We start from the raw sequence: 13743 nt of genomic DNA, 5'->3' as shown, positions 1-13743 counted from the left end.
TCATACCATATGTGATAGTAGATATTGGTAAACTGCAGGTGAATGCTAATAATTCATATTTTTTAGTTCAGGGAATACTTTTAAATTATGTAAGAATATGTGAACTTGGCCAGCACTGCGGCTCAATAGGCTAATCCTCCACCTGCAGCACAGGCACACCAGGTCCTAGTCCCGGTTGGGGTGCCAGTCCTGTCCCGGTTGCTCTTCTCCCAGTCCAGCTCTCTGCTGTGGCCCAGGAAGTCAGTGGAGGATGGCCCAAGTCCTTGGGCCCTGCACCCGCATGGGAGATCAGGAGGAAGCACCTGGCTCCTGGCTTCGGACCAGCGCTGTGCACTGGTCGCAGTGCGCTGGCCATAGCGGCCACTGGGGGGTGAACCAATGAAAAAGGAAGACCTTTCTCTCTGTCTCTCTCACTGTCAACTCTGCCTGTCAAAAAAAAAAATGTGAACTACATCTAAAAACCTATTTTTTGACACAATGATTATAATCAAGAAGGGACTAATTCTAACTAACCTGAATGATTTTTGAGTATTTCTCCATGGAATTAAGTCCTGTAGAAGGTGTAGGGATCAGGAAAATGAGGAAAGCATATTCTTATCAAAGAGAACAAAACTGTGTATGGACCTGGAGTTGGGAAAAGACCCGAGGTATGCAGAGGATGTCAAGTCCCATGAAAGTGGAATACAGGGTGTGTATGAATGGAGGCTAGAGCAAGGCTGGAAAACACTGTGGTCAGATAGGACTGACCTCAGGTGCTGAAAAGGGGGGTTTATACTTTATCTCATAAATCACAGGGAATCATCAGTGGTCTGTTTTCTTTTTTTTTTTTTTTTTTTTTTTTTGGACAGGCAGAATTAGACAGTGAGAGAGAGAGAGAAAGAGAGAAAGATCTTCCTTCCATTGGTTCACCCCCAAATGGCTGCCATGGCTGGTACGCTGCGCTGATCCAGAGCCAGGAGCTTCCTTCTGGTCTCCAATGGGGTGCAGGGCCCAAACACCCGGGCCATCCTCCACTGCCTTCCTGGACCACAGCAGAGAGCTGGACTGGAAGAGGAGCAACTGTGACAGAACCAGCACCCCAACCGGGAATAGAACCTGGGGTACCAGTGCTGAAGCCGAAGGATTAGCCTAGTGAGCAGCAGTGCTAGCCTCAATGTCCTATTTAAAAGATCACTGATTTAATATAAAAGTCAAATCATTTTCAATATTAATATCACAAAAATTCAAAAGACAGAGGTCACTACTACTAAGAAATCCATACATTTCATCTTCACGGGAGAAAAACTCTCTTCCTCTGAAGATAAAACAGCAGAGCCTCTAACTACCCTTGTTACCAACAGCCAGCATCATCTGTTACTGCCTCCACTAAATGAAAAGCAGGTGTTCCACCAACCATTTTCTACTCTACTTTCATTTGCCAGTGTGGATAATCCAATCAAGTCCCTACTTACAAGTTTACTGACCTCATAAAAACAGAATCCTTGTTACAGTGTGAACAGTTTTTTGCTTCCCACAGTCATGTGTTAACACCTGGAAGATGAATGTCAGTGAGTTAAGTGTAGAGACAACATAATTATAGCACCTGTGACATGGTCCAAGGGGAAAGTCACTGAAGGTTTCTCATGAGAGGACTGGCTTTGTAAGCAGTGTGCTCCCTGTGATTCTTTTTTTTTTTTCAGAGGTGGAGTTACAGACAGAGAGAGAGAGGGAGAGGGGTCTTCCATCCACTGATTCTCTCCCCAAATGGCCACAATGGCCGGAGATTCACTGATCCAAAGCCAGGAGCCAGGAGCTTCTTCCAGGTCTCCCATGTGGGTGCAGGAGCCCCACACCTTTGCCCTGCCCCTTTCTGTGAGCTCACGCCCCTGCCTGACCTCACCTGTATGCCCACCTGCCAATCAGACTACGTAACCACTCCCCCTATGAAGTGAATAAAAGCCTGGAGCACGGTGGGCCCCTTTCTTGCTGTCCACTGCCTCTGCCTTCCTGCCTGGGTGCTCTGCTCCACATTGTTCCTGGCCTGCTCTCTGCCTGGTCTGGACCCAGCCTGTGCTTCTAGACTTCCTTCTCCCCTGATTAGAGCCCTCACTTTCCTGTGCATTTCTCCCACTGAATCAGGATGAAACACTTTCTGGCTTCTTTCAGCTGATATTCAGAGTTCTTATCTGAATAGATAGCAAGAACTCTCAAAATATTAAAAATGAATAATAAGGCTGGGTGATATCAGGCCTAACTGATCAACAATTAGAGTAAATATTCAAATTAAAAGCCAGAGACTGTCAAACTGGAATTTTCTTTTTCAAAACAAAAAAGAAAAGATCCAACGAAGCGCTGTTTAAAGATGGTCTTTGGACTCAAAAATACAGAAAAGACTGCAAATGAAAGAGGAAAGAGGAGGAGACAGAGGAAGAAGGAAAGAGGTGGTGAACTGTGATGACTGGAAAAGCTGTTATACAGACAATAAGGTAAGAAAGCTGAGGATACATGGTAGGCCTGGAATAGCTCAGGGTTCTGGCCTTTCGTACCCTCAGAAAAGAGAGATGGAAAAGGGAGACAGAGCAGACTTCTACAGAGACAGTTCACTTTATTGAAGCAAACAGGGGCAATGGTCTGTTCTTGTGAAGAGACTTGGTGGGTTTTATCTGCTCTGGTTGCCAAGGGAACTTGGCACCAGGGGCTTTCCAGAAGCCTTGTAGGCCTTTTGCTTATCTAGTTTTGCAAGCAGTTTTGCAGGGGCTAGACAGAGAGAGACCACGGTGGGGGTGGGAAGGTGACATTCTTGTGATCAGTTTCATCCTTTAATACTAGTATCAGACAAAATAAATTTCAAAATAAAGCAAATCGCCAGAAATAAGAAGGAACTTACCCTAGTGATAAAAGGGTAATAAAACATAAAAATCATAAATATAAATGCCTTTTAATATCTTCATAAGACACCTCTCACAGCCGTATCTAAAACTGGGACAGTTCCCAGGACAAAAACTTCTCCTTCCTCACTCTGTATCTCCTCCCAGATAAATGCATTACACTCCCAACCTACGGGCTCATATCCAGACCTCCCTTCAGAACTATGTACTTGGCTTCCCACTGTTCTCTCCTGGCTTCTTTAGAAGGCATAGTTAATATCAGCATTAATTATAACACTGCAGGCCAGCACCGTGGCTTAACAGGCTAATCCTCCGCCTTGCGGCGCTGGCACACCGGGTTCTAGTCCCAGTTGGGGCACCGGATTCTATCCCGGTTGCCCCTCTTCCAGGCCAGCTCTCTGCTATGGCAGAGACAGTGGAGGATAGCCAAGTGCTTAGGCCCTGCACCCCATGGGAGACCAGGAGAAGCACCTGGCTCCTGGCTTTGAATCAGTGCGATGCGCCGGCCACAGCAGCCATTGGAGGGTGAACCAACAGCAAAAAGGAAGACCTTTCTCTCTGTCTGTCTCTCACTATCCACTCTGCCTGTCCAAAAAAAAAAATTATAACACTGCATTATTGGATCTCTGACATGTACAGACAGAATACACACAGCATTAATAACATAACATAAAGGAGTGAGAAGGAAAGAAAGCTGTACTGGAAGAAAATTTTCATAGTTTATTGGAATTAGATAGGCTGAAATACACTGCAATATGATGCATATTTTAATCCCTAAGAACTAAAATTTTCAAGTTTAAAAAAATCAACACATAACACAAAAGAAGGAGCAAAGGATGAGAATTTTGAAGACCTAAAAAAAAATTTAGAAAACAAATATCAAAAATGGCAGACATAAATCCAATCATATCAATAAGTACCTTAAATTGAAAGCACCAAACATTCAAACTAGATAAAAAGCAAGATGTAATAATATGTTATCTTCAATAAACACACTTTGGATGCAAAGTACAAACAGGTTCAAAGTAAAATGGAGAAAGTGTAACATGCAAAGAGGAATCCGGAGGCAGCTGGACTGTCTATGTTTTTATCTGGCAAAACAGCCTTTAAGTCTAGAAATACTACTGGAGACAAAGACAGAGATTGCATCACAATGAAAGAGTCAAAGCAGCTGGAGATGAAAGATCTACATAGGCAGCAGCAGAGTCTAACAAAAGGGATGGGCCCAAAACTGCCAAAGGTAAAAAGAGTTCACCAGTAATAGGTAGAGAATGCAATACCAGCTCATAAGAACTCATAGAGCACCCAGACAGAAAATGAACAGGGTATAGAGGAACAGCAGCATCAACCAACTTGACCCGACATTTACAGAGTACTCCACCCAGCAGATAAAGTAACAGCAGAGCACATATTCTTTTAAAGTATACATGGAGCATACTTCAAAGAAGACTATAGACTATCACAATATCTCATCACTATCATATCTCAATAAATCAGACAGTATGTAGTCATAATAGAACTAAATTAAAAATCAACAAAAAGAAATGGGAGAGGGAGGCTGGCACTGTAGTGTAATGGGTAAAGCCATCACCTGCAGTGCCAGTATCCCATATGGCCCTCAGTTCGATCCTGGTTCCTCCAATTTCCATCCAGCTCTTTGCCATGGCTTGGGAAAGCAGTAAAGATGGCCCCTGCGTCTGCATGGGAGACCTGGAAGAAGCTCCTGGCTCTTAGCTCCTGGCTTCAGGTCAGCCCAGCTCCTGCCATTGTGGCCATTTGGGGAGTGAACTAGCAGATGGAAGATCCTCTCTCTCTCTCTCTCTAATTCTGACTTTCAATAAATATATAAATCTTTAAAAAAAGAAAGAAAATTGGAAAATCCTGAAATACTAGGAAATTAAACAACACACTTCTAAATAATCCATGAGTCCAAGAGAAACCACAAACTTAAACATATTTTGAACAGATTCAAACAAAAACACATCATATCACTTAGAGAATGCACTCAAATCACTGTTGACAAAAGAAAAGTCTCAGAACCAATAACCTAAGATCAATAAGACAGAAAAGCAGGGAAAATCAATAAACCAGACATTGGTTCTTTCACATAATACTGACATTTGGCTATACCAGGGTTTCTCAGCCTCAGCTTCGTTGACATTTTAACCAGATAATCCTTTCTTGCCGGGGGAGCAGAGAGGCATGCAATACACTATACAATGTTTAACAGCATCTCTGATCTCTATCCAACAGCTTCCAGTTGCAACACCCCCAAAAAAGCATTTTATGAACAAAATGGTCTCCAAACATTGTTAATGTCCCCTGGCGGAAAAAATGGAACAAAATTAACCCTGGTGATTCAGAACAAGCAAAAAAGGGAGAAGAATCAAACTACCACAATCAGGGATGAAGAGGGGACAGCCCTTCCCATTCTGTAGAAATTGATAATAAGAAAATGTTGCCAACAAATTAAAATTGGAACATTTGCATGAAATAATTAAATGTTTTTAGCAAAAAATAAGGACAAATTACAGGAGGTATTGTGCATACTGCAAATAAGTAATCCAATATTAAAGACAGAAAATGTAATGAATCCAAGAAACACTAAGAGCAAACTGCGGAAATTTTGTTTGAATTGTTTGAATAAGGTGCACTGCAGGAGTTGGTTTGCTCTTTTTTTTTTTTTTTTTCTGACAGGTAGAGTGGACAGTGAGAGACAGAGAGAGAGAGAAAGGTCTTCCTTTTCTGTTGGTTCACCCCCCAATGGCTGCTGTAGCCGGCGCACTGCGCTGATCCGAAGCTAGGAGCCAGGTGCTTCTCCTGGTCTCCCAAGCAGGTGCAGGGCCCAAGCACTTGGGCCATCCTGCATTGCACTTCCGGGCCACAGCAGAGAGCTGGACTGGAAGAGGAGCAACTGGGACAGAATCCTGTGCCCCGACTGGGACTAGAACCCAGGGTGCCAGTGCCGCAGGCAGAGGATTAGCCTATTGAGCTAAGGCGCCAGCCGTTTTGCTCTTTTAATCATTTAAATACACATGTGTGCCTGCTGTAACAATTCTAACAGTATACAACATCTAAAATCAAAGCAAGAGTTCACACTTCATCCTTTCCATATCTAGTCCGCTGATGCAATATTGCCAACAAGGTGTAAGGTAGCTTTCCTGTATGTGTGTGGGCACAGCCTGTTCCTGCAAACATCACATATAATTGCTGATTCTGTACAAAAACAAGACTATACCTACAGAGTTACATGAACCAAACGGACTTGCTTTTTATTCAATATATTACTCATAGGCCTCCAGGACAATTCATATACTTCCACCAATGAACCATTATATTCCACATGATAATTATTTTTCAGTGTCCATTAATGAAGTCTATAGGAACACAGCCATATCTATCCATTTATGGTCATTTATGGCTGTTTCTGTGCTACAGGGCAGAGTGCAGTAAATGTGACAAAGGCTATATGGCCCACAAAACCCAACACATATGCTATCTGGCCCCTCATTGAGTAAGCTTGGCATTCTCTGCTTTAGAGCAGTGGCTTTCAATTTTGGAGTCACCTGGAAAGCATTAACAATGATGATTAAATTGGTTGTGGGTGAGCCTGGGTGCTAGGATTACAAGACACACAGTATTTTATTTATTATTGATAACACTTGCATAATATGGCTATCAAGGTCTAGTTTGACTGTATTAAATTTTTTTTTTTTTTGGACAGGCAGAGTGGATAGTGAGAGAGAGAGAGACAGAGAGAAAGGTCTTCCTTTTTGCCGTTGGTTTACCCTCCAATGGCCGTTGTGGCCTGCGCATCGTGCTGATCCAAAGCCAGGAGAGGAGCCAGGTGCTTCTCCTGGTCTCCCATGTGGGTGCAGGACCCAAGGACTTGGGCCTCCACTGTCTTCCCGGGCCATAGCAGAGAGCTGGCCTGGAAGAGGGGCAACCGGGATAGAATCCGGCGCACCAACTGGGACTAGAACCTGGTGTGCCGGCACCGCAAGGCGAAGATTAACCTGTTAAGCCACGGCACCAGCCAAGTTTGACTATATTAAAATTTAACCATACTCTCGATGCATATTTAGACTGTCTCTTGATCTTTGATCTTACAAATAATACTGCAATAAATACTATCAACATTTCTTTTTAAAAAAAGATTTTGTTTGTTTTAAAGGCAGAGTTAGGGGCTGACACTGTGGCATAGTGGTTAAGCCACCAACTACAGTGCTGACATCCCATTCAGGCACAGTTCAAGACCTGGCTGCTCCACTTCCTGTCCAGCTCTCTGCTATGGCCTGGGAAAGCAGCAGAAGATGGATCAAGTCTTTGGGCCTCTGCACCCACGTGGGAGACTCAGAGGAAACTCCTACTTTGGATTGGCACAGCTCTGGCCGTCGCAGCCATCTGGGGAGTGAACCAGCAGATGGGAGGATGAGAGACCCCTCTTTCTCCCTTTATTTCTCTCTCTTTCTCTATCTCTCTGCCTATAACACTTTCAAATAAAATACATGAATCTTTAAAAAAAGGTGGAGTTTAAAGGGGTGGGTATCTTCAAATGGCTGCAATTGCTGGGTCTAGCCCAGGTCAAAGCTAGGAGCTAGAGCTTCTTCCAGGTCTCCCATGTCAGTGCAAGGACCCAAGGACTTGGGCCATCTTCTGCTGTTTTCCCAAGTGCATTAGCAGTGAGCTGGTTCAGAAGTGGAGCAGGGGCCGATGTTATGGCATACCAGGTAAAGCCACTGCCTGCAGTGCCAGCATCCCATATGGGCACCAGTTCACATCCCGGCTGCTCCACTTCCAATCCAGCTCTCTGCTATGGCCCAGGAAAGCAGTAGAAGATGGCCCAAGGCCTTAGGCTCCTGCCCCCACGTGGGAGACCCAAAGGAAGCTCTTGAATCCTGCCTTTGGATCAGTGCAGCTCCAACCATTGTGGCCAACTGGGGAGTGAACCAGCGGATGAAGACCTCTCTCTCTCTCTCTCTCTCTCTCTCTCTCTCTCTCTCTCTCTCTCTGTCTTCTCTGCCTCTCTTAATGTCTGTATGTAACTGTGACTTTCAAATAAATAAATAAATCTTAAAAACAAAAAAAGAAAGAAAAGAAGTGGAGTAGCAGGGACAAACCAGCATCCATATGGGATGCTGGCATCACAGGCAGCAGCATTACCCACTATGCCACAGCACTGGCTCCAAACATTCTTATGCTAGTATTGTTATTTCAGTCAAATACATCTCTTTAACTCTTTATCTAATTATCAGAGGCAAAGACAGAGACTGACTGAGCTCCCATTTACTGATTCATTCCACAAATGCCTGCAATGACAGGGACTGAGCCAGGGCCAAAACTGGGAGCTGGGAATTCAATCCACATGTTCCACACAGGTGGCAGGGACCCAATCACCTGAGTCATCATGGCACGATGGCGTAGCTGGTAAAGCCACCACCTGCAGTGCCGGCATCCCGTATGGGTGCCAGTTCGAGTCCTGGGTGTTCCACTTCCAATCCAGCTCTTTACTGTGGCCTGGGAAAGCAGAAGATGGCCCAAGTGCTTGGTCCCCTGCACCTACGTGGGAGACCTGAAAGAAGCTCCCAGCTCCTGGCTTTGGATTGGCGCAGCTCCAGCCGTTGCGGCCAATGGGGAGTGAACCCGCGGACAGGAAGATCTCTTTCCCTTTTGGTTGGTTCCTCTCTATGTATCACTCTGTCTTTCAAATAAATAACTTTTTTAACAATTGTGAATTGGGCCCTCTGCCCGAACTATGGCACTGGCAGTGTCAGCATCCCATATGGGCACCAATTCTCTCCCTCTCTCTCTCTCTCTCTCACTCACTCTTTCTCACTGCGTCTTCCTCTCCTTCTCTATAACTCTTGCAAATAAATCTTTTTTAAAAATTGAGAATTGTCTGGACCTTAATTTTAACAGAAATGCCATTAAAGTGTTGCCAGTAAATATTAAGCTAGTTGCTGATTTTTCCCTTATTGTGAGAGACACACACACATAACACACACACAGAGAAATCAAGCACAGGTTTTGGAATGTTAACAAAGTCTTTTATTCTTAATATCCACTGAGATAATTACATGGATTTTATTCAACTTGTCCAAATAATGTTATACTAATATACTTCCTTACATTAAATCATTTGTATTTGCATTCATTTTCTTTAGCAATGATCTTCATTTCTCTTGTGCCCTTGTCAAGGTTTGATATCAAGTTAATATTATTAGGGGCAGGTGCTGTGGTGCACAGGGTTAATGCCCTGGCTTGAAGCTCTGGCATCCCATACAGGTGCTGGTTCTAGTCCCAGCTGCTCCCCTTCCAATCCAGCTCTCTGCTATGGCCTGGGAAAGCAGTAGAAGATGGCCCAAGGCCTTGGGCCCCTGCACCCGCGTGGGAGACCCAGAAGAAGTTCCTGGCTCCTGACTTTGGATTGATGCAGCTCCGGCTGTTGCGGCCATCTGGGGAGTGAACCATCGGATGGAGGACCTCTCTCTCTCTGCCTCTCCAATCTTTCTCTCTTTACCTCTGATTTTCAAATAAATAAATACCTCTTTTTTTAAAAAAAAAAGTTAATATAACTAGCTTCATAAAACAAATAATTACAAGTGACATCTACTGAACATTTTTAATACTCATTTTTCATGCTGTTCATGTGAATTTCATCACAGTCCCATGATATCTGTTACCTCTCTTCTAGAGATGGTGTAGCTAAATCCTAGAGATTCAGTAACTTCCCTAAGGAACCCAGTCACTGAGGACAGAGGTGAATTTCAAGGTGGGGGCATGCTAATATCCAACATTCCATGCTACTAGACACCTTTCTGTCAACATTCTATGGAGAGTCACCCTGGGGTTACTTGATGGGCTAGGAAAGTCTCTAGCTAAGGGTGTTGCAAATTCCCCAGCTCTGCTAACAACTAGAAAATCTGCTAGACTACAAGAAAGCTGACTCTTTGCAAGCTGGACATTCAGATTCTAGTCCATTCTGCAAGCAGTGAACCTCTGGCTGTCCTGCCCACTTGCTGCGTCCCTGTAGCCTGTTCAGTACATCTATCTGCTCTCTCCATCTGGACGGCAACACACTTTACAACCACAAGTAAAACTGGAATTCAGAACTTTCCAAAAATGGGGCAGTAAGAAAATACATCAGTAAAATTGTAATAATCAAAAATAATGTATTGGGGCCGGCACTGTGGTGCAGCAGGTAAAGCCACCGCCTGTAGTGCCAGCATCCCACATGGGTGCCAGTTTGAGTCCTGGCTGCTCCACTCCCAATAAAGCTCTCTGCTATGGCCTGGGAAAGCAGTAGAAAATGGCCCAAGCCTTTGGGCCCCTGCACCCATGTGGGAGACCTGGAAGAATTCCTGGCTTTGGATAGGCTCAGCTCCAACCATTGAGGCCAATTGGGGAGTGAACCTGTGGATAGAAGACCCTCTCTCTCTCTGCCTCTCCTCTTTCTGTGTAACTCTGACTTTCAAATAAATAAATCTTGAAAAAAAAATAATGTGTTGAGGATCAGTCTCTTCCAAAGTTCTTCAGTTTTCTACTTGTTGAACCAATTTAATAAAGTTCAATTTTTATAGAAAGTTAGATTTATCAAGTTTGAACATTCCTAGCATCTACTTTGAAACAACTCCAAAAAGCAAAGCAGAGACTCAAGTTTACCTTGACTTTCAGCAAGATGAGGAATCTTTGATGTGACATATCTGGCAGTATCTGATTCTGCTGATTCAGTGTTTATCTTCTCCAGCTGAGCCAGGAGTCCCACAATCCGAGAATTATTGGTAAGGCTAAAAAAAAAAAAAAAAAAAGAAAACAAAAGCAAATGTTATCTAACATCAGGATACATTCTATACCAACTGTAAAGTCAGTACTACAAGATCACTGTGTATTTGGAGGCTATAGGGTGGAAGGTTCTGTAGATATCTGTTAAGTCGATTTGGTCTATAGTGTCAATTAACTCTACTGTTTCCTTGCTGATTTTCTGTCTGGTTGATCTGTCCATTGGTCAAAGTGGGATATTGAAGTCCCTCATTACTACTGTATTGGAGTCTCTGTCTCCCTTTAGATCCAATAACATTTCTTTTCAATAGCCAGGTGCCTTGTAATTAGGTGCATATACATTTATAATAGTTACATCTTCCTGTTGAATTGATCCCTTAATCATTACATAGTGCCCTTCTTTGAGTCTTTTAACAGGTTTTGTGTTAAAGTCTATTCTGTCCTATATTAGGATGGCTACATCCGATTTTTGGTTTTTGTTAGCATGGAATACCTTTTTCCATCCTTTCACTTTCAGTCTGCATGCATCTTTGTTGGTGAGATGTGTTTCTTGTAGGCAACAAATGCATGGGTTTTTAATCCATTCTGTCTGTTTGTATCTTTTAACTGGAGAGTTGAGGCCATTTACATTCAAGGCGACTATTGATAAGCAACGACTTTGCTCTGCCATTTTCCCCAAAATAGTCCTAGTTTTTTACTTTGGAATTCCTTTGACTTTTACTGGGAGATTTTCTTCCTTTACCTTCTTTCATAGTGATGACCATGTTTCTGCGTTTCTGTGTGTAGCACATCATTAGGCATCTTCTGTGGGGCTGGATGGCTGGTGACATAGTCTCTCAATTTCTGTTTGTTAGGGAAGTCTTTATTTCACCATCATTCATAAATGAGAGCTTTGCAGAGTGTAGTATTCTGAGTTGACAGTTTTTTTCTCTTAAGACTTGGAATGTATCTCACCATTCTCTCCTAGCCTTGCAGGGTTTCTGATGAGAAGTCAGCTGTGAGTCTAATTGGAGATCCTCTGAAAGTAATCTGGCATTTCCCTTGTGCACATTTTAGAATATTCCCTTTATGTTTTACTGTGGAGAGTTGATTACAATGTGTCGGATGAAGATCTTTTCTGGTGATGTGTATTAGGAGTGTTATGTGCTTCCTGTACTTGGATGTCCCTTTCTTTCTCCAAATGAGGGAAGTTTCCTCTTATTACTTCACTAAAAAGGCCCTCTAATGCTTTCTCTCTTTCCACACATTCTGGAACTCCTAAGACCCATCCGTCAACCATAACACAACACAAAAACTTACATATGTGTGTGTGCGTATATGTCTGTATGCATTCGTCTCTGTATGTGTTTCTGTCACAATAGTTTGAACTCAGAAGTAGATAAGAGACTTCTGCTTTCTTCCATTAAGCCAAACATGACAGAGATCTACAAAAATGTTGTCAAACTATGTCACTCTTCTTACTAAATATGTTTGTTTTGGTAAATGAGTTATTTTACCATAATACAGAAATGTTGGGGCCAGCAGTGCAAGGTATTGGGTAAAGCCACTACCTGGAGCACCAGCACAAAACCTAGCTGCTCCACTTCCAATCCAGCTCTCTGCCATGGCCTGGGAAAGCAGTGCAAGATGGCCCAAGCCCTTGGGCCACTGCACCCACATGGGAGACCCAGAAGAAGCTCCTGGCTCCTGGCTTCAGAATGGCCAAGCTCTGGGCATTGCGGCCATCTGGGGAGTGAACCAGTGGATGGAAGACCTCCCTCTCTCTTCTGTAACTCTCTCAAGTAAATTAAAAAATCTTAAAAAAAAAAAGAAATGTTGGTTACTATGGTTACTATCAATATTAACAAGCCGTCATTTACTAAGTCAGCCAGGCACTATTTAATCTTCACATCCTTATTATAACAGTATTATCATTAAAATAATTTTATAGATGACAAAACTGAGGTGTAGCAGACAGAGTTAAGCAGACTGTTCAAGGCTGTACAGCTAAGAAAACCTGAACATGGAACCAGTCTGCCTGACTTTTAACCAAACTTCAGACAATTCCTTGGCACTTTAGAACTTTCACAGAGATGATATAATGAGCTCTGATTCCGAAGTCAAACTTTTCTTGCGAAGGTCCAGATAACAAATATTTTAGGCATTGTGAGCCACAGTCTGTCAAATTCCTCCACTTGGCAACCACAATGCAAATGCAGCATGGAAGGAGCAGGCCTGTGTTCCAATAAAATTCTCTTCACATAACTCAAACCCAAATTTCCTTCAGTTCTCAGGTGTCACAAGTATTATTTTGACTTTTTAAAAGCAATTAAAAATATAAAACCCATTCTTAGGTCACAGGGCACACAACACAAAGAGAGGCCTTACATGGCCATGAGCCATAGTATACTGACTACTGTTTTAATATTAATAAACACTAACAAAATAATATAAACGTACTATTAAACATGAATAGCATTTTGAAGTAATGAGTTTCTAACAATTATGTCTGCAATTTCTATATATATAAATATTTAGAATTACCTTTTCTCTGATACCACTTTTAACTTGCTCATCTTGAGTTACTTCATTTCATCATTGCAGGTAATCTGAAAGAAAAACGTTAATGACATTAAACACTTACACAACTGTGTCTTCTATTTTGAAGATGTCAGAAAAGCCAGGCAATGAAAAATGTTCATGGTGGGCAACACAAGACAGCACTGGAAACCAAAAGGGTTTTTTAAGTGCTTCTGGAGGGTCCCCTCAATGTGGAACATCTGACTATTAAAATACCTAAAATCAGCCAGGAGGACGTTAGCAAAATCCTGGTGCTACAAAAATGCAGTTTGTGATCTGCTGTTAGGAATTCTTTTGAGACATTCTTACTGTTCTAATATTCCACCTTAAAATACTTGAACTACCCACTGCATCCTGTGATTAATGTACTTATTGTTTGCCATTCATACAATGGCCAAAGACTGGTAAATAAGTATGATTATTTCTGTATGAGAACACTTTCAATTAGTAACAGGTTGATTCTACAGAGTAAAGAATATCTATATCATTATCTTGCTGAATGTACATAATACACATTTTCCCTCCATATTAAGAAAAT

General features: G+C 42.6%; 1 long non-coding RNA gene across 5 annotated transcripts in view; it reads right to left on the bottom strand.

Moving 5' to 3' along the window:
* The window catches only part of LOC133754823 (uncharacterized), a 38415-nt gene that overhangs the window by 13150 nt on the left and 11522 nt on the right, over positions 1-13743 (bottom strand). For 4 of the 5 annotated variants that reach the window (XR_009865300.1, XR_009865297.1, XR_009865298.1 and 1 more), the window contains exons 2-3: positions 13170-13234; positions 10530-10654 (exon numbers count right to left, since the gene is read on the bottom strand). This is a non-coding gene — a long non-coding RNA (uncharacterized LOC133754823). Of the gene's footprint in view, positions 1-1463; positions 1531-10529; positions 10655-13169; positions 13235-13743 lie in introns of all 5 variants that reach the window. The other variant, XR_009865301.1, reaches the window with a different exon arrangement.

Source organism: Lepus europaeus, unplaced genomic scaffold, assembly GCF_033115175.1.
Source record: "Lepus europaeus isolate LE1 unplaced genomic scaffold, mLepTim1.pri SCAFFOLD_29, whole genome shotgun sequence".
NCBI classification, from domain to species: Eukaryota; Metazoa; Chordata; class Mammalia; order Lagomorpha; family Leporidae; genus Lepus; species Lepus europaeus.
The sequence above is the reverse complement of the archived record's forward strand: the minus strand, read 5'-3'. Positions and strand labels throughout refer to the sequence as shown.